We start from the raw sequence: 21,877 nt of genomic DNA, 5'->3' as shown, positions 1-21,877 counted from the left end.
TATTATGTCCCTAGGGTTGTCTGATTTTTTTTTTCTTCTCCTCTGACTCTCTCATGCACTATAATATTTTATGCACTCATTTTCCTGAGTTCTTGATGTTAGTCCTTTGCTAGCAAAGAAATGGGACACGAACAGAATGTGCAATTATTGTGTTGATTGGTGTTGTCCTCTTATTGTTCCTGTTACCCATCCTAATCCTTTGTTGTGCCGGTACTTTTTTGTGGCATTCTGTTTTTGTCCTGTCATTATTTCAATGTTATATTGATGGTGACTTGGTCCCCGTATACATGTTGTGTAGAGCTGTCTGTTGTATTAGACACTCTAGGTAAGGGGTGATCACCAGTCATCTCTTTGGTTAGTCAGGTTAGAAGGATAACATGAGATTTGTTCTTTTCTTTTCTTTTCTTTAGTGCCACACACGTCTCTTTTCCTCTCCGTTTTTGTTTTGCTTTGAGTCTTTCTTTGTAAATAGTGTAAATATTTATTCTTTGTACTTATATGTTATCATTATTCTTTGCAACCTCTTTCTTTTTGTTTCCTTCTTCTTTGCTTGTATATAATAAATTATATTCTTTTGCACAATTTCTGTTATCGTTTTATGAACACTGAATTTGAATATATAAAATGAATTGATTTTTACACTTTATCTTTTGCCAACCACACACATGCCCAAGCTATTATTATAATTATTATTATTATTATTTCCTAAATGTTGCACTCCCCACCCTAGATGTATACTACCCATTTGGAGTAGTAACACTCATGTAAAACCAGGGGAGTTTCTTCTGTGCCATTGCACAGCTTTTGTGATTGCCAACTCACTAGGTGTTGTTGATGTATGAAATTCTTTTTAATTGTCTATGGCATTTATAATTCCATATTTTATAATTAATAATACATGAAGTCCTGAGTAGGTTTTAAGAATGACTGCTAAGGCCCTGTTATGTTCACTCAGTGAACTACACAGAGATCTTCAACAAATGTATTTGCTGTCTAAGGACCAGATAATTGGCATGCCCTTTTGTTTTCCTGTTTAGATAAAATGCATTTTATGTAAGCTTAATACATAAAAACACCCCAACCAGGGCATGCCTTGAGTTTTGACTTGTCTTTTTGACAGTGGCAAAATCTGGAATCATATTATTCTCTCCTTCTTCTTCTTTTACTCCTCCTCCTCCTCCTCCTCCTCCTCCTCCTATGACTATATCTGTGCACTTACTTGGGCCAGCCTGAGATCTCTTACATGCAAACCAGAGAGGGAGATAGCTGTGGTTTTGATGAGCAAGTCCAAAAGGAAAAATAAAGACAACAGTTTTGTGAAAACTATGGAAATGATATAGTAAAATAGATAAAGTAATAAATATAGTATAAATAGTACTATAGGGTGTATACTGGTCAGAAGGTCTGCTGATGAGAAAACTGCTGATAACAAATAATAAATAATACACCTTTGTGCTTTGCATTTTTATTTTTCTCTTAATATTTCCATATGTATTTTGGGGTGACTGAAAATACCATAAGTGTTGCAAACTACATGGCACGAATTATATCTAATAACTTTGTCGTGGAAAAGTAGGGCTTTTATGAACTATTTCAGCCAAGTACAGTAGGACAGATACTCCCCATTTTGTTTTGAAATATTTTGAGTAGAATTCAACATGGCAAACTCTTGGTTGTGGCTTTTCAATTATGAATCCATAGAAGTTTCTTAGGGCTCAGCAGGAAACTTGTGATTTGATATCATCCAACAAGCTAAAATTAACACTAAAGAACCTGTGCACAGTTAAGCTATCAGGCAGTTTAAATAATTTGTTAAAAGTAATTAAAGCAGGAGTGTCCTATCTTATCCACAAATGGCTAGTGTTGGTGCAGGATTTCATACCAATTAAGCAGGAGCCACACCTGATTCCGCCTGTTAATTTGTTGATCATGGCTTTTAATAAACTCAGATGTGGCTTCTGCTAGGTTGAAATGAAAACCAGCATCTACAAGAAATCAACCTGGCAAAAAAATTTGAGTTCTCCTGGAAAAGGATGCTTGATTCATTTTGATATGACTCGATCACCAGTTATGGATTCTTCCAAATTCACTTTTTTGAAGGTCTCAGCATGCATACAAGAAGGCAGTAAAAGAATTAAAATGTAAACTGCTGGGAGAAATAGTTCTGAAATTCCAATGAGAGAAAAAACAAGGCCAATGTTATGAGAAAAAACAAAGTAAAATTGTAATACACAAACCAAAACAGCAGACTACTAGAAAACGCGAACCAAATCAGAATAGGCAAAAAATCAGCCGCAGAGAAAAAAGTCAGTCACACAAGGAGAAACTGCAGCACTTCAGCACCATGGATAGCGCAGCTGAGTATGACTGCAAAGCGGGGTGGCAGAATGGCAATCATGAGTGACCTCTAATTCCTCCAACAGCCCAACATGCAGTATGCACAGAGAGTCACAATGGAGCATGTGTAGTAGATGAAGAACAATGCAACATTTACTGGAGAACAGCATCCACCAGCAAATGGTGACCAAGGAGCTGGCTAAGAGTCTCCAGGTGGCCACCCAGGAACCATCGTCATTCCCCTCCTCAATGCTCAAAGGGTTCTCACGAAGATGACAGTTGTCGACAACATAGAAGCCTTCCTGCACAAATTTGAGCACGCCACTAAACGCAACGGCTGGCAAAGGCAGGACTGGTCCAGCACCACACCACTGGCTTATTACGCATTGGATCCTCAAGAGGATCAGGACTATGAGAAATTTTGGTGCACTGTGGCCGGTCTCCTGTTAACTCTCTTGCACAGCTCTAGAGTTTCATCAGTGGAAGTACTTCCTGGGGCTTAAACCTGGGTCCCAGTTAAAAGAGCTGTTGCGAATCACCCTCTGGTGGCTTGAGCCTGACGCTTCAGGATTAAGGTCAGGTTGCCATGGACCACTTTCTCCACACCCTGCCAACTGAAGTAAGGAAGGTTGTTGGGCCAGAAAGTGAAACAAGCCCTAATTAGCGACCCCATAGTAGGAGTTTTGCATTGTTCCATACTGTCCACTGCTGCTCCATTAGCCTGAAATGGAATGGAGTTTCTCAAAGTGGAAATATGCTCATTATTTCACTTTAGTTGAGCATATATAGTAATAACAACAACAGTTTTTTGCTGCTGATTTTCTCCAAATTGATTCTGAATCATTCAGATTGCTTTCATTTATTTATTTCAAAATGTTTTGTGTTATGTTGTACATTGTTGATAGTTTTCATACTTACAGTAAGCTGTGAAAGGACCATTTTTAAGGGCTCAACACAACAGCTTTTAAGATGCAGAAGCCACTTTAGTTTTTGATTCTGAATATATTATTCAGCTTGTTTTGTTATTTATTTCAGAAATCCTTGTGATATATTCAGTTAACTTAATATATATTAAGTCAACTTAAATAAAATAGTGTTTAAAAATTACTTTGTCTTTAAGTCAGTTTTGTGTTTGTATAGACCACAACGCATAAAAGGACATTAATGGGGACATTAAAGAACGTTCTTTAAAAAAGTAACTAAAAAGTTACTTTTAACAGTAATGCATTACTTTTTGGTTTAAGTAATCAACAAAGTAATTGAGTTACTTTTTGAATGAAGTAACTAGTAACTGTAACTAGTTACTATTTCTTAGTAACTAGCACAACACTGTATATATATATATATATATATATATATATATATATATATATATATATATATATATATATATATATATATATACAGTGTTGTGCTAGTTACTAAGAAATAGTAATAAGAAATTCATAATAACACTGTTTAATAACAATTTATAATCACACCCTCCAATGTCGCCCAAATGAGGATGGGTTTAAAGTGGTTCCTCTAAAGGTGTCTTCCTCTTCCATCTAAAGTTTTTCCTTGCCTCAGTCACCTCAGGCTTGCTCATTGGGGAGAAATATAAATAAACACACTTACATTTCTATTATTAATTTTGAGATTTTGTATAAAATCATTTATTCATTTAATCATTTATATAATATTATTGTATATAAACATTTTGTTCTATATTTCTTTGGTTTTGTAAAGCTGTTTTTGTGTGTGTGTGTGTGTGTGTGTGTGTGTGTGTGTGTGTGTGTGTGTGTGTGTGACAAAAATGCAGAAACATTCAAAAATTTGTTTTAGTTACATGATAAACATAAAAGTAGATCATAGTGAATGCATTACTAGCACCTTTGAGCTAAGGTTTAAATATAAGACTCTATGACATTATAATTGATTAGGATTGTAGTGTTCCATGTTTAACAGAAACATGCTGTGACGTGCTTTGAACGATGAGGCAGAGGATCCAAGTGCAGTAGAAGATTTATTAAACAAATACACAAGGTATAATCCAGGGAAGGGCAATGACAAAACAGGATGAGAAACACAAACACATGTAACAGCCATAAAGGACAACAACCAAAAAAGAACATAGGAAACACATACAGGTTAAATACATACAAGGAACCAATGACAAACGAGAACAAAAACACATGACTAACAACTAATCAGAACTACACTAGGCCAGAGAACACAAGGGCAATGGAAGCAAGACACAAACAATACAAGACAGGGTACAAAATAAAAGACTTGAAAACCATAACATGAAACAAAAACCAAAACCAACATAAAACACATGCATGGAACTAAACAATTTTGTAGCATTAAATTGATCAAACACTTTTTGGTTCATTTGTTTATATGCAACCTATAACAGAGTGCACTATATCAGATTCTGGGAAGGCTTTCCACAAGGTTTAGGAATGTGTTTACAGAAATCTTTACCAATAATCTAAAAGTGAATTTGTGAGTTCAGGCACTGATGTTGGATGAGAAGGCCGGGTTCACAGTCTGTGCTCCAATTTATCCCAAATGTGTTCTATCATGTTAAGGTTTAGGATTCTGTGCATGCCAGTCAAGTTTCTCTGCACCAAACTCACGCAAACTGTTCCTACAAAGTTTGGAGAACTTGTTCTGCTGAAGCATTAAGAGATTCTTTCACTGGAACTAAGGGAACTAAGCCCAACCCCTGAAAAACAACCTTTCACCATAATTCCCCCTCCACTAAACATTACACTTGGCACAATGCATTCAGGCAACTAAATTCTCCTAGAAACTGTCAAACTCAAACTCGTTCATTCGAATTCCAGACATAGAAGCATGATTCTTCACTTCAGAGAACACATTTTCACTGCTCTAGAGTCCAGTGGTGGCATGGCTTACAAAACTGCATCTGATGCTTTGCATTGCACTTGGCTTGGATGCAGCTGGGTGGGCAATAAAAACCCATTCCACGAAGCTCTCTATGCACTGTTCTTGAGCTAATCTGAGGGCCACACAGAGTTTGGAGGTATGTAGCTATTGCCTCTGCAAAAGGTTGCTGACTTCTTGGCACTGTATCCCTCAGAATGCACTGACCCCACTCTGTGATTTTACTCTGTGAGTTGCTGTTGTTCACAATTTCTTCCACTTGTTATAATACCACTAACAGTTGACCATGGAAAATGTAGTAGTGAAGACATCTCACAAATGGTTGCTGCTTGAATTCACAGAGCTCCTGAGAGTGACCCATTCTTTCACAAATGTATATATGCACAATATACAAAACAAAGCTTTTCAGAAGTTTACATACCCTCGATTCTTAAAGATGAGCATTTTTATCTGGATGATCAACAAATGTTTTTATGCTCTTATGATATTTGTTCATGATTTCTTTTTTTTCCTGAGCAGTTAAAGTGCCCGATGTACTCCATGTATTGCATATTATTTGGTTTTTCAGCATTGTCTACATATTCCTCTCTAACAGTGGCTATATGATGTTGAGATCCATCTTTCAACTGTTTTTGAGAGCAACTGAAGGATACAACTGATACACAACTTCTAAAAAAGGTGCAAACATTCAGTGATGCTCAAGAAAGAAACACAATACATTAAGAGCCAATTAAAAATTTTCATTTTGTCTTCTGTGAAGGGCAGTGCTAAATGAAAAAATAAGATATTTAACCAGTTAACTTAAGCCTACGTCGAAAAAGAAAATTCTTAACAGACATCTAAAAATAATCACAATTATCTTTTTTCAAAATGTATATTTTTATATTTATCTTGTTTGATATGTCTGTTTATTGTAAAAAAAAAAAAAATACTTTTTTGTATTGTATTGTTTATTTGCAGTAGTATTTCATTAGCTTTATTCACCAATAAACATACATTTAAGTATCTAAGCAGGTTAAATATATTCTTATAGAATATATGTAAAGATCTGTCAACTGTCGTGTTAAATAACTTATTCTGGAAAGTATTATTAACATATGTCGATTTTCAAAGGCGTGTAGGTGTACAGATGAATAAGGGTATATACTGAAAACGTATGCTGGACCATTCCTTAGGGCTTTTATACCATTATAACTGTTATTTTATCTTTGTAATTTGTAAACATTGTAAAGGGTAACTTTAAAGTTATGTTTGGTGTGCGTTCATTTCTTAATTTTAATGTTTTGAACTTTTTAAGTAAACTGAAATAACTAGTTAGACGCTTTTGGGTTGGCAGACTACTGCTTATGGATAAATGTGCTTATGGATAAAAGGTAAAATGTGTTGATGCCAAACTCAAAAGGTCAAATTATGCAGAAGACAATCAGAGAATGTGCACGACTTTTTTTCTGTAGACTTTTTTTTTCTGTAGAACAGTAGGCAGTAAGGTACAGATGATGAACTATAAACAAATCATAAAATAGTCTTAGAGAATCAGCAACATTTTGTTGCCAATAGTTACCGCGCACCGGTCAGGTCTCTACTGTGACATAATCGGAATTGTGACGCAGCCGAACATTCTGTTTAAACAGAGTGTTCTCGAACCATAACATCATAGTAGTATGCCATCAAACTGCTAGCTAGCGAATTTCACAGAATCTCTGATTAGCGAATTCCGCGAGAAAATGTCCAAAGATAGTTTAATTGAATTATTGAACCAATCCATCGACCCCACTGAAGGGTCAGTTGTGAACTTTAAAACTCTACACCTTCTGCTCCACAATTTAGTAAACCGACATGGTGTCGAGAGGGAGAAAGCGGATAGGAGAGAAGCGGACGTTGGACGAGATGTCACCGAGAGCCTCTTCGCCTCGGATACGAGCGAACAATTGGAGGACAGTGAGGAAGGAGTGTCTAAGGTAATTTCAAGTACAAGTCTCATGCAAGACATGGTAAAAGAGATTCAGGAGCTCAAGGGGGAGGCAAACAACCTGAAGAAAGAAGTGGGGACACTTCGAGATCAGCTTGATCAGGTGACTACATACATATACTTTACTCCTTTTTACAGAATATATTCAACATAATAAAAATTAGAATATCAGTTAATGTGGATGTATGAACAATTTCCATACAGAAACTGAAAGACAGCATCATTCCCCCTGGGTTCTCAGATACAAGTAGAGAGGTTATTGTCTTTCCGACCAAAAAAGATCAACTACAGGAGATGGACAAGAGCCTGGAGGTTCGTTTGGAGCACCTGGAAGGTAACATAATTATGCAACTACTGATATTAGAGCAAATACACTAGAGAATTTCTAAATATTGGCAATACATTTGCATATATAATTCTATTATATTAACTTATTTTAATTTGTAAACTTATAGTAATGTTAAAGCATGAATTATTTCATTAATTACACTTTGACACCTTTGTTTAAAAAGCTAATTACAGAGAGTCTTAGACTAAAGCATGATTTGCCTGATTATACTGTACAGGGTCACTGATATAGTGCCAGTTTTTGTGCTATACATGATTAGTTAGACAGCTTTTCCAAATCTGGGCATGGAAAGCATGTTTTAATAGTTCTGTTTTTAATTTTTTGTTACTTCAGGAGTATTTGAGGAGTTTTCCAAGTCTTTGGTGACAGCAAGCCAAGGCAGTGAGAGTATCAGTGGATCAGAGCAACAGCTTTATTTGCAAACAGCTGACCTCAGGTAAATTCTATTATCAGGCCACAGGAAGCAGCATTGGGATCTGTTGTAGCTCCATCATGTAATTTAAGTTTTTGGAATTATTGTTATTCATCTCAGAAAGTATTTTTCTTTATAAAAAATATAACATTATTAGTTAGGGGTTCTTGTATGTGTAAATACTCTTTGGTTGTAGCATTTTAAGTCTGTGTAATATGTATGACGATGCCACAGCTATCTGTGGCTGGGAATAAATAACAGTCTATAACCAGAATTATCCCCTGAAAAGAAAAAAGTTATGTTAATGACAAGAGAAATATGTATGAATGTAAAAACCTGAATTCATGGTAAAACATTGTTGTAGAACAGTTAGCTAGAATACATCCTCAAAAATGTTCTTACACTGTAACACACACTTTGGCAGGAATTCATTTCAGAAGCTGGATAAGGAGGTGCAAAATGTGAAGCAAGAACTGCTGGTGCTTATAAAGGAACAGAAGAGAAGTTCAGAGAAAGAAATACAGGATAAGGTCAGAAAAAGAAAAAAAAGAATTAATATAATGCAGTCTTTTCACCTTTTGATATACTGATGTCACTTTTCTTGTTGGTCTGTAGCTGCACAGTGATTGAAAAATCTGCTCAATAAAAACATGCTGAACAGGTCACTGAAATTAACATAACATATTGTCCGAGATGTTTAGCAGACAGAAATACTTGATTCAGTTGCTTGATTATTGCATATAATCCTAGATTAGTTAATTGTGTCCTCTAAAGATTGCATAATGTTGGATGTATGGACAATTTCCATACAGGAACTGAAAGACAGCATCACTGGCCCTGGGTTCTCAGATACAAGTAGAGAGGTTAATGTCTTTCAGACCAGCAAAGATCAACTACAGGAAATGGAAAAGCGCCTGGTGGCTCGTGTGGAGCACCTGGAAGGTAACATAATTATGCAACTACTGAGATGAGAGCAAATAACACTAGAGAATTTCCCAATATCGGCAATACATTTGCATATAATTCTATCATATGAACTTTTTTTATTGGTAAATTTACGGTAATGTTAAAGCATGAGTTCTTTCATTAATTACACTTTGACACCTATGTTTAAAAAGCTAATTACAGAGAGTCTTAGACTAAAGCATGATTTGCCTGATATACAGGGCCACTGATATAGTGCTAGTTTTTGTGCTCTGCATGTATATTTGAACAGCTTGTCCAAATCTGGGCATGAAAAGCATGTTTTAATAGTTCTGTTTTTAATTTTTTTGTTACTTCAGGAGTATTTGAGGAGTTTTCCAAGTCTTTGGTGACAGCAAGCCAAGGCAGTGAGAGTATCAGTGGATCAGAGCAACAGCTTTATTTGCAAACAGCTGACCTAAGGTAAATTCTATTATCAGGCCACAGGAAGCAGCATTGGGAGCTGTTGTAGCTCCATCTTGTAATTTAAGTTTTTGGAATTATTGTTATTCATCTCAGGAAGTATTTTTCTTTATAAAAAATAGTTAGGGGTTCTTGGAAGTGTAAATACGCTTTGCTTGTAGCTTTTTAAGTCTGTGTAATGTGTATGACGATGCCATAGCTATTTGTGGCTCGGAATAAACAACAGTCTATAACCAGAATTATCCACCGAAAAGAAAAAGTTAGATTAATGACAAGAGAAATATTTATGTATGTAAAAACCTGAACTCATGGTAAAACATCATTGTAGAACAGTTAGCTAGAATACATCCTCACAATTTTTCTTACACTGTAACACACACTTTGGCAGGAATTCATTTCAGAAGCTGGATAAGGAGATGCAAAATGTGAAGCAAGAACTGCTGGTGCTTATAAAGGAACAGAAGAGAAGCTTAGAGAAGGAAATGAAGGATAAGGTCAGAAAAAGAAAAAAATATATATAATGCAGGCTTTTCACCTTTTGATATACTGATGTCACTTTTCTTGTTGGTCTGTAGCTGGACAGTGATGGATTGGCACTATTTGCATTTTATGCAGTTTGATTAGTTTATTAAATCTGCTCAATAAAAACATGCTGAACAGGTTGTGATAATTCACTGAAATTAACGTAACATATTGTCCGAGATGTTTAGCAGACAGAAATACTTGATTCAGTTGCTTGATTGCATTGCATATAATCCTAAATTAGTTAATTGTGTCCTGTAAACATTACATAATGTTGTATACATGTACAATTTCCATACAGGAACTGAAAGACAGCATCATTCCCCCTGGGTTCTCAGATACAAGTAGGGAGGTTAATGTCTTTCAGACCAACAAAGACCAACTACAGGAGATGGAAAAGCGCCTGGTGGCTCGTGTGGAGCACCTGGAAGGTAACATAATTATGCAACTACTGAGATGAGAGCAAATTACACTAGAGAATTTCCCAATATTGGCAATACATTTGCATATAATTCTATTATATTAATTTATTTTAATTGGTAAATTTACAGTAGTGTAGAGGCATGAGTTCCTATATTAATTACTCTTTGACAAGTATGTTTATAAATCTAATTACAGAGAGTCTAAGACTAAAGCATGATTTGCCTGATATACAGCACCACTGATATAGTGTCAGTTTTTGTGCTGTGCATGTATATTTGAACAGCTTGTCCAAATATGGGCATGGAGCAGGTTTTAATAGTTCTGTTTTTATTTTTTGTTACTTCAGGAGTATTTGAGGAGTTTTCCAAGTCTTTGGTGACAGCAAGCCAAGGCAGTGATAGTATCAGTGGATCAGAGCAACAGCTTTATTTGCAAACATCTGACCTCAGGTAAATTCTATTCTCATGCCACAGGAAGCAGCATTGGGAGCTTTTGTAGCTCCATCATGTACTTTAATATTAAGTTCTTGGAATTATTGTTATTCATTTCAGGAAGTATTTTTCTATATAAAAATTTAAAAATTAATAGTTAGGGGTTCTTGTATGTGAAAATACTCTTTGCTTGTAGAATTTTAACTCTGTTTAATGTGTGTGATGATGCCACAGCTATCTGTGGCAGGGAATAAACAACAGTCTATAACCAGAATTATCCACTGAAAAGAAAAAGGTTAGATTAATGACAAGAGAAATATGTATGCATGTAGAAACCTGAAATGGTAAAACATCATTGTAAAACATTACGTTACACTATATCCTCACAAGCTTTCTTACACTGTAACACACACTTTGGCAGGAATTCATTTCAGAAGCTGGATAAGGAGGTGCAAAATATGAAGCAAGAACTGCTGGTGCTTATAAAGGAACAGAAGAGAAGCTTAGAGAAGGAAATACAGGATAAGGTCAGAAAAAGAAAAGAAAATTAATTAATTAATATAATGTTTTCTTTTCACCTTTTGATATACTGATGTCACTTTTCTTGTTGGTCTGTAGCTGGACAGTGATGGATTGGCACTATTTGCATTTTATGCAGTTTGATTAGTTTATAAAATCTGCTCAATAAAAACATGCTGAACAGGTTGTGATAATTCACTGAAATTAACGTAACATATTGTCCGAGATGTTTAGCAGACAGAAATACTTGATTCAGTTGCTTGATTGCATTGCATATAATCCTAAATTAGTTAATTGTGTTCTGTAAACATTACATAATGTTGTATACATGTACAATTTCCATACAGGAACTGAAAGACAGCATCATTCCCCCTGGGTTCTCAGATACAAGTAGGGAGGTTATTGTCTTTCAGACCAACAAAGATCAACTACAGGAGATGGAAAAGCGCCTGGTGGCTCGTGTGGAGCACCTGGAAGGTAACATAATTATGCAACTACTGAGATGAGAGCAAATTACACTAGAGAATTTCCCAATATTGGCAATACATTTGCATATAATTCTATTATATTAACTTATTTTAATCGTTAAACTTACAGTAATGTTAAGGCATGCATTATTTCATTAATTACAGTTCAGCATCTATGTTTTAAATGCTAATTACAGAGAGTCTAAGACTAAAGCATGATTTGCCTGATATACGGTGCCACTGATATAGTGTCAGTTTTTGTGCTGTGCATGTTTTGTTGGACAACCTGCCCAAATCTGGGCATGGAAAGCATGTTTTAATAGTTCTGTTTTTAATTTTTTGTTACTTCAGGAGTATTTGAGGAGTTTTCCAAGTCTTTGGTGACAGCAAGCCAAGGCAGTGAGAGTATCAGTGGATCAGAGCAACAGCTTTATTTGCAAACAGCTGACCTAAGGTAAATTCTATTATCAGGCCACAGGTAGCAGCATTGGGAGCAGTTGTATCTCCATCATGTACTTAACTTAATTAGTATTAGTAGTAATTAGTATTAATTAATATTAAGTTCATGGAATTATTGTTATTCACCTCAGGAAATATTTTTCTGTATAAAAATTAAAACATTATTAGTTACAGTAAGTGTTTTTGGATGTGCAAATAATCCTTGCTTTTAGCATTTTAAGTCTGTGTAATGTGTATGACGATGCCACAGCTATCTGTGGCTGGGAATAAACAACAGTCTATAACCAGAATTTGCCACAGAAAAGAAAAAAGTTAGATTAATGACAAGAAAAATATGTATGTATATAAAAACCTGAACTCATGGTAAAACATCATTGTAGAACAGTTAGTTAGAAAACATCCTCACAATCTTTCTTACACTGTAACACACACTTTGGCAGGAATTCATTTCAGAAGCTGGATAAGGAGATGCAAAATGTAAAGCAAGAACTGCTGGTGCTTATAAAGGAACAGAAGAGAAGCTCAGAGAAGGAAATGAAGGATAAGGTCAGAAAAAGAAAGCAAAATTTGTTAATTAATATAATGCAGTCTTTTCGCTTTTTGCTATACTGTTTCCACTGTTCTTGTCGGTCTGTAGCTCGACTGTGATGGATTAGCATTATATGCATTTTATGCAGTTTGATTAGTTTATAAAATCTGCTCAATAAAAACATGCTGAACAGGTTGTGATAATTTACTGAAATTAAGATAACATATCGTCTGAGATGTTTAGCAGACAGAAATATTTGATTCAGTTGGTTGATTCCATTGCATATAATCCTAAATTAGGGATTTGTGTATTGTAAAGATTGCATAATGTTGGATGTATGTACAATTTCCATACAGGAACTGAAAGACAGCATCATTGGCCCTGGGTTCTCAGATACAAGTAGGGAGGTTTTTGTCTTTTCGACCAACGAGTTGGTGGCTCGTGTGGAGCACCTGGAAGGTAACATGATTATGCTACCACTAAGATTAGAACAAATACACTAGAGAATGTACCAATATTGGCAATACATTTGCATATAATTCTATTATATGAACTTATTTTAATTGGTAAATTTACAGTAATGTTAAAGCATGAGTTCTTTCATTAATTACACTTTGACACCTATGTTTAAAAAGCTAATTACAGAGAGTCTTAGACTAAAGCATGATTTGCCTGATATACAGGGCCACTGATATAGTGCCAGTTTTTGTGCTATACATGATTAGTTAGACAGCTTTTCCAAATCTGAGCATGAAAAGCATGTTTTAATAGTTCTGTTTTTAATTTTTTGTTACTTCAGGAGTATTTGAGGAGTTTTCCAAGTCTTTGGTGACAGCAAGCCAAGGCAGTGAGAGTATCAGTGGATCAGAGCAACAGCTTTATTTGCAAACAGCTGACCTCAGGTAAATTCTATTATCAGGCCACAGGAAGCATTGGGAGCTGTTGTAGCTCCATCATGTAATTTAAGTTTTTGGAATTATTGTTATTCATCTCAGGAAGTATTTTTCTATATAAAAATTTAAACATTATTAGTTAGGGGTTCTTGTATGAGCAAATACTCTTTGCTTGTAGCATTTTACAGTAAGTCTGTGTAATGTGTATGACGATGCCACAGCTATTTGTGGCTCAGAATAAACAACAGACTATAACCAGAATTATCCACCAAAAAAAAAAGTTAGGTTAATGACAAGAAAAATATTTATGTATGTAAACAACTGAACTCATGGTAAAACATTGTTGTAGAACATTTAGTTAGAATATATCCTCACAATTTTTCTTACACTGTAACACACACTTTGGCAGGAATGCATTTCAGAAGCTGGATAAGAAGGTGGAAAATGTGAAGCAAGAACTGCTGGTGCTTATAAAGGAACAGGAGAGAAGCTCAGAGAAGGAAATACAGGATAAGGTCAAAAAAAGAAAAGAAATGTGGTCAATTAATATAATGCAGTCTTTTCACTTTTTGATATACTGATGCCACTGGTCTTGTCGGTCTGTAGCTGGACAGTGATGGATTAGTATTATATGCAATTTATTCAGCTTGATTAGTTTATTAAATCTGCTCAATAAAAACATGCTGAACAGGTTGTGATAATTTACTGAAATTAACGTAACATATTGTTTGAGATATTTAGCAGACAGAAATATTTGATTCAGTTGCTTGATTGCATTGAATATAATCCTAATTTAGGGAATTGTGTTTTGTAAAGTTTGCATAATGTTGGATATATGAACAATTTCCATACAGGAACTAAAAGACAGCATCACTGGCCCTGGGTTCTCAGATACAAGTAGAGAGGTTATTGTCTTTGCTACCAACAAAGATCAACTGCAGGAGAAGGACAAGCACCTGGAGGTTCGTTTGGAGCACCTGGAAGGTAATATGATTATGCAACTACTGATATTAGAGCAAATACACCAGAGAATTTCTAAATATTGGCAATACATTTGCATATATAATTCTATTATATTAACTTATTTTAATTTGTAAACTTATAGTAATGTTAAAGCATGAATTATTTCATTAATTACACTTTGGCCGCGTTCACACTGCAAGTCTTAATGCTCAATTTGGATATTTTGCTCAGATCTGATTTTTTTGTTTGGCTGTTCACATTACCTTTTAAAATGTGGCCTATATCAGATACCAGTGTGAACTGTTTGCTGTTTCGAACTGACCCGCATGCGCAAACGAACAATAACAATGACGTCACACGCAGCACGCCGTTGTGCTAAAAAGTTGGCGAGGTTATGGAGGAAGTATTGTATCATCTGGTGCAAGCAAACATATCATGTAATGCTATAATGTTATGTATTCAACGCAAGCATTATGAGCTGGTTCACGTAACCACTTTATATAACACTCTTAACACACACGTTACCAGTCACGTTTGTGTCATGTTTTCGCCGGCGCAAAAAAAAAAAAGGTTTCGCCGGCGCGTAATTGTGACGAATGTCGATGTAGATTGACGTAAAAGTCGCATCAAATCCGCCTTGGCTGTTCACACTGCGGTCACATTGGAAAAGATCAGATTTGGGTCTGATTCAGGACCACATATGGAAGTGGCCCAGATCTGATTTGAAAAAATCAGATCTGGGCCAGATTTGAGTGTTCACACTACTCCTGAAGAAGTCTGACCTGGTCACTTGACCCCAAAAAAATCGGATTTGGGCCACTTTTACCTGCAGTGTGAACGTGGCCTTAGACTAAAGCATAATTTGCCTGATATACAGTGCCACTGATATAGTGCCAGTTTTTGTGCTGTGCATGTTTAGTTGCACAGCTTTTCCAAATCTGGGCATGGAAATCATGTTTTAATAGTTTTGTTTTTAATTTTTTGTTACTTCAGGAGTATTTGAGGAGTTTTCCAAGTCTTTAGTGACAGCAAGCCATGGCAGTGATAGTATCAGTGGATCAGAGCAACAGCTTTATTTGCAAACAGCTGACCTCAGGTAAATTCTATTATCAGGCCACAGGAAGAAGCATGGGGAGCTTTTTTGTAGCTCCATCATGTAATTTAAGTTCTTGGAATTATTGTTATTCATCTCAGGAAGTCTTTTTATTTATAAAAAATATAACATTATTAGTTAGGGGTTCTTGGATGTGCAAACACTCTTTGCTTATAAATTCTTTTTTTGTAAATTTTGCTTGTCATTTTCACTCTGTGTAATGTGTATAAAGATTCCACAGCTATCTGTGGCTGGGAATAAACAATAGTCTATAACCAGAATTATGTACTGAAAAGAAAAAAGTTAGATTAATGACAAGAGAAATATGTATGCATGTAAAAACCTGAACTCATGGTAAAACATCATTGTAGAACACAATGACCCTCACAATCTTTCTTACACTGTAACACACACTTTGGCAGGAATTCATTTCAGAAGCTGGATAAGGAGATGCAAAATGTGAAGCAAGAACTGCTGGTGCTTATACAGGAACAGAAGAGAAGCTCAGAGAAGGAAATACAGGATAAGGTCAGAAAAAGAAAAGAAAATTGGTTAATTAATATTATAATGCAGTTTTTTTCACTTTTTGATATACTGATGTCACTGTTGTTGGTCTGTAGCTGGACAGTGGTGGCATTTTATGCAGATTGATTAGTTTATAAAATCTGCTCAATAAAAACCTGCTGAACAGGTTGTGATAATTTACTGGAATTAACATAACATACATGTATTGTCCGAGATGTTTAGCAGACAGAAATACTTGATTCAGTTGCTTGATTGCATTGAATATAATCCTAAATTAGGAAGTTGTGTATTGTAAATATTGCATAATGGTGGATGTATGAACAATTTCCATACAGGAACTGAAAGACAGCATCATTGGTTCTGGGTTCTTAGATACAAAAAGAGAGGTTAAAGATCAACTACAGGAGATGGACAAGCGCCTGGAGGCTCGTGTGGAGCCCTTGGAAGGTAATATGATTATGCATATACTGAGATTAGAGCAAATACACTAGAGAATTTTCCAATATTGGCAATGCAATTGCATATAATTCCATTATATTCGCTTATTTGCTGATATACGGTGCCACTGATATAGTGCCAGTTTTTGTGCTGTCCATGATTAGTTGGACAGCTTGTCCAAATCTGGGCATGGAGCAGGTTTTAATAGTTCTGTTTTTGATCTTTTTGTTACATAGGAGAAAGAGAATATATACTGGGCCCAGAGAGCGTGTCAGAGAGTTCAGGAGAAGTTGAGGAGCTTTCCAAGTTTAAGGTGACAGCCAGCCATGGCAGTGAGAGTATCAGTGGTTCAGAGCAGCAGCTTCATCTGCAAACAGCTGACCTCAGGTAAATTGTGTAATGTGTATAATGATGCCACAGCTATCTGTGGCAGGGAATAAACAACAGTCTATAACCAGAATTAGCCACCGAAAAGAAAAAAGATATATTAATGACAAGAGAACTATGTATGTATGTAAAAACCTGAACTCATGGTGAAACATCATTGTAGTTAGAATACGTCAACAGTTGAAATGAAATGAAATGAAAACATCAACAATTAGTTAGAATATATCCTCACAATTTTTCTTACACTGTAACACACTTTGGCAGGAATGCAATTCAGAAGCTGTATAAGGAAATGCAAAATATGAAGCAAGAACTGCTGGTGCTTATGAAGGAACAGAAGAGAAGCTCAGAGAAGGAAATACAGTATACGGTCAGAAAAAAAAAGAAAATTGATTTAACAATCATAGTTACAATCATCATAACATAGTTAAAAAAAAAAACAAGACATGATTTTAAAAACTTTGTTGTTTTCAAAGATTTGAAAATACTTATTTCTGCTTGCACTGATATCATTTAGCTTGTCATTTATTATATATAAATTTTTGTAAGCTGTAGGTTTCATTTAGAAAATAGTTACTGATATTGAGTGAGTGAGAGTGTATTTTTATGTGTCATACTAAAGTAAGGATTTTACTTACTTTTTTAGTTTTAGTTTTTATAAATCATGGAAAATACAGCACTGGAGGCAATGAAGTAAATTTATTTTACACATAGAAATATACATGTTCTAATGTGATTATCTCTCAGGACCTGTACAAGATTATGAAGGAGCTGGAGGAGAAGAAGGCAGACAAGATGGAAGTGAAAATTGTAGAAGACTTTGTGAGTGTCTTAAATTGTAACACATTATCAAATACAAAGTCCATCAAATGTCAATTTCATTGGTTGAAATTTTTCTCCCTCATTTAGAAAGCAAACATGCAGACACTGGAGGCCAAGGTCCTCCTGTGTGATACAGCAGCAGACCAGCTGAACAGGATGATTCAGGATCTAGCCAGCAACATCTGTGTCCATGAACAGAATTGTCAAAGGATAATTGAGAAGATCTTCAGGGAACTGGATAGAAAGGTGAACAGAACAGTTCATTGTCTTAACATGAAAAACCTTCTTTTTTGTGGGGCCTGATGCAGAACAGCCAAAGTGGCTTGCTAAAATATCATTGTACAGGTTACCATTCCTGTCAAAATTATTTAATGATAGCTTTGTCTAGCACATTTCATTTAATTCAACAGGTTGTAATGTACATCATTTGCTAGAGAAAAAATAACACTACATTTGCATTGCTGTACCTTTCCTAATGAGAAGCGACATAATATGATACTCTGTTAAATTAGAAGGATCTGATTGTAATGCAGTGTGTTTTTGGTTTTAGTTGAACCACACTGAGATGGATTATCTGGAAAGGCAGCTAGAGGATAGCAAGATGAAGATTTTCCAGCTAGTCACCCAAGCCACAGACTCTTATGATGCTGCTGTTGTCAGGAAGTGAGTATGCAATCAGTGTCAATGTTTGTGTAAGAATCTTTCATAGCTTCTCCCTCTATAGCCAGACTCTAAAAGATGCTTATATGTTATGATGTTTTATTTTTTAATTATAACTCAGTGCTTCCTGCTTACATGCACATTATTTGCTTGCCCAATAGAAAGCCAGGGTATTTTCTTCTGTGCCATTGTGTTTCCATTTTTTTCAGACCAAATTTAGTACCTAATAACAATCTATAAACTGCATCCTTTTTCCATGTAATTTTGGACCGTACATTTCACAGATGCAGCTTTGATGATTATCAGCCTGTTATGTGCTGCTGTTGCAAAGAAATTGTCATTTTATTTGTTTATTCGAAGCTGTATGACATTATAATGATACAAGAATTCCACAGTAGGATTTGAGAGTGACTGGTACGGCCCTGTTACTTCCACTCTTACCCCTGTATTAGTAGCACTTTCCAGCTACTGTATTTCTGCCATTTTTTATGTAAACTACACCAGATAAACTACACACGATATTTGAAAAAGGCATTTGATTTCTCCAGGCCAGATAATTGGCATGCTGTTTTGTTGTGTTCTTTAGAAATATTTTGGAGAATGTAGTACATATGTACGTCGCTCTGGATAAGGGCGTCTGCCAAATGCTGTAAATGTAAATGTAAATGTACATAAAAGCACAGCAGCCAGTGTTCTGACTTGTCAAACCTTGTCAAATCTACGGTACAAATCCCTGGAATCTTATTATTCCCATTCCCTTCTTCTTCCATGTCTTCAAATTAATACTATTTTCCCTTTCCTTTCTAATAGACATTGTTTGCCAAAGTCCAACTGCCTCTCCTGTGATCGTCCTACCAACATGAGTATTCCCGGACAGTATGTTTGCATTTTAAGTTTAAATCCACATTAATGTATTTATTATACATGATGATTACTATAAATTTACTCTGTCCTGTCCTGTGCTTCTTCCTCTCTTTTTCTGGATGCTCTTAGGCCCATGTTGGCATTGCCTGAGCTGCCAGGTTTGCGCCCTTCAAAGCGCTATTTCAAAAGGAGGTAAATAGAATTTTGTAATAGTTTATATCCTGGCTAAAATAATATGCATAGGTGGAACGTATTGTAACTAGTAATCAACTAACAAACAAGGAAAGTAACACAAGTCTCTTGTTCTATTCTTATACAGCTTAGTTGCCCATAATTCACCTTCAGTTCACCTACAGTTTATGCTTCGTTAGTTAAATAGCAACCTTTTTATTTCCCCAGGTTGAGGCAGTCGACTAACTTGGACCAGTCTGAGGGATTACATACAGAGAGTAGCATGGAACAAACCAGAGAGACAGACAGCTGTGGTTTTGATGCGCAAGTCAACAAGGAATATCAAGACTCCAGTTATATGAAGACTGCGGAAGTGAGAGTGACTCTCACCCCTCCCACAGAAGGTAAGATACCCTTTAACCCGCTCTGTAGTATATTCTTCTGATAATGTGATAATGAGAATAATAATGAGATGTCTCAGCAGCAGGTAAAAATTTCAACTGGGCCCTAACACTTTAAACTTTAAATGGATGGATGGATGGATGGATGGATGGATAGTTTGAAAACATGTAGATTACAAATGGTGGTAATGTAAAATGATCCAGAGAACATCAGCTGCTGGCATGAGACATTTTTAGATTAAGTAGTATTCTAGTTTCCCAATGAAAGCAATCAACCTGATGTAAAAATACATATAGCCAAACATTCAGGCATCTGTTATATATCTTGCAATATTCATCAGTGCCACCACACACAAAAAGAATCAGAATCAGAATCAGGTTTATTGTCAGGTACTGTGGGGTCTACATGTACAGGAATTTGTCTGGGTGTATTGGTGCATAGTAATAATAGAAAGGAAGCATAAATATAGGAAACAAAGTATATAAAATATATAATAATAGGAATAATAAAAAATATTCATAATCATAATAATAATAAACACAAATATTTATAACAATCAACTGGACTCTCTCACACACAACAAATCAGCTATTACATTTTTGAATGTGAGCTTAAAGTTGGATTTGTTTCACTGTTTACTTTTCTGTTTCTATCACAGCAGGCTACTGCAAAAACAAGGACAGGGTCAACCAGAGTCAGTTGCTGACATCCAGTGGAAGAAAGCCTAAGCAGCTGCTGTCATTACAAGAGCAGCATCCCAACACAGAGCTGATTTGCTCTGGTAGGTCCATGATACTTACATTTCAGTATTTAAACAAGGGGGGAAACATAAAAAGGGAAAATTGAGTTAGCTAGCATTGGCAAGAAAACTTAAACTTCCCAATATAGGCACATCCCTTATGTAAATCATATCACACACACACACACACACACACACACACACACACACACACACACACACACACACTATATCATATAATTGTATGCTTAGAAATACATAATAATAATAAAAACTAACCCATTGATACATATTTCCCAGGTTCACGCTGCTTAGAGAACAGCAAGCAATGTTACCCTGAGGACAACTTGCCACAGACCCCACAGTCTTGACAGATCTTTCTTCAGCACCATCAGCCAAGAATATCTGATGGCATCTCATTTCAAATAATGTCAGCATACACATGGTAACACCTACTATAATGGTATGTTTGTAAATGTCAGCTGCTGTTCTGTTTTACCCTCTAAATTGTCAGAGGCCTGTGGATTGCCAGGGCCAAATGCACAGGCACAGGTGACTGACAGGCTCTAACATAGTGCAAGCCATTACCTTGCCATCTTGGGGCCAATAATGGCAATAGCCTTGCTTATATATTCTGTTCATTTTGTGCAGAATCAGTAGTAAAGATTGTGGTTTCTCAGAGCCGCGAAAGGCTGAACACAGACACACAAGTAGGCGCGGTGTCATTAACAGCAGAGCAGTTTATTCTTATAGTGCTGCAGTAAGTAAAGAATTGGTCCGGTCCAATTTGCAAAAGTTCAACACCAGTAGCAAAAGTAGAGTTCACTTAAGTGTAGCATGAGACAAAGCTCCAGCCTTAGCACTGGAGAGGCATCTGTGTCCTTTGAGGAAATGGGTTTGATAGTGGAGCAGAGTGAAGCGAGACCTAGGAGACTGGTGGTGAGACAGGAGCAGGAAAGGAGCTGGCTTCCTCTTTCTCCTCAGCATTTTCCCCAGGCATATCAATTTGGGAGAGCAGAGAACAGGGATTAGATTTTGCTGCCTAAGGCAGGTCCATGCTATGCCATCACAAGGTACAAAGAAGCACAGTACATGGTGCTCTAGTGCACTTTGTCAAGGTGGCCTGTCCCTAGAAGAGAAACAGGAGCTTCAGACTTCTTGAGGTTTGATATCATCATGCCACCATGTCTGTGTGTGGTTAAGCTCCCAGGCTGGATAAATCATT

Source organism: Tachysurus vachellii, chromosome 4 (assembly GCF_030014155.1).
Source record: "Tachysurus vachellii isolate PV-2020 chromosome 4, HZAU_Pvac_v1, whole genome shotgun sequence".
NCBI classification, from domain to species: domain Eukaryota; kingdom Metazoa; phylum Chordata; class Actinopteri; order Siluriformes; family Bagridae; genus Tachysurus; species Tachysurus vachellii.
This window is presented reverse-complemented; position numbering follows the sequence as displayed.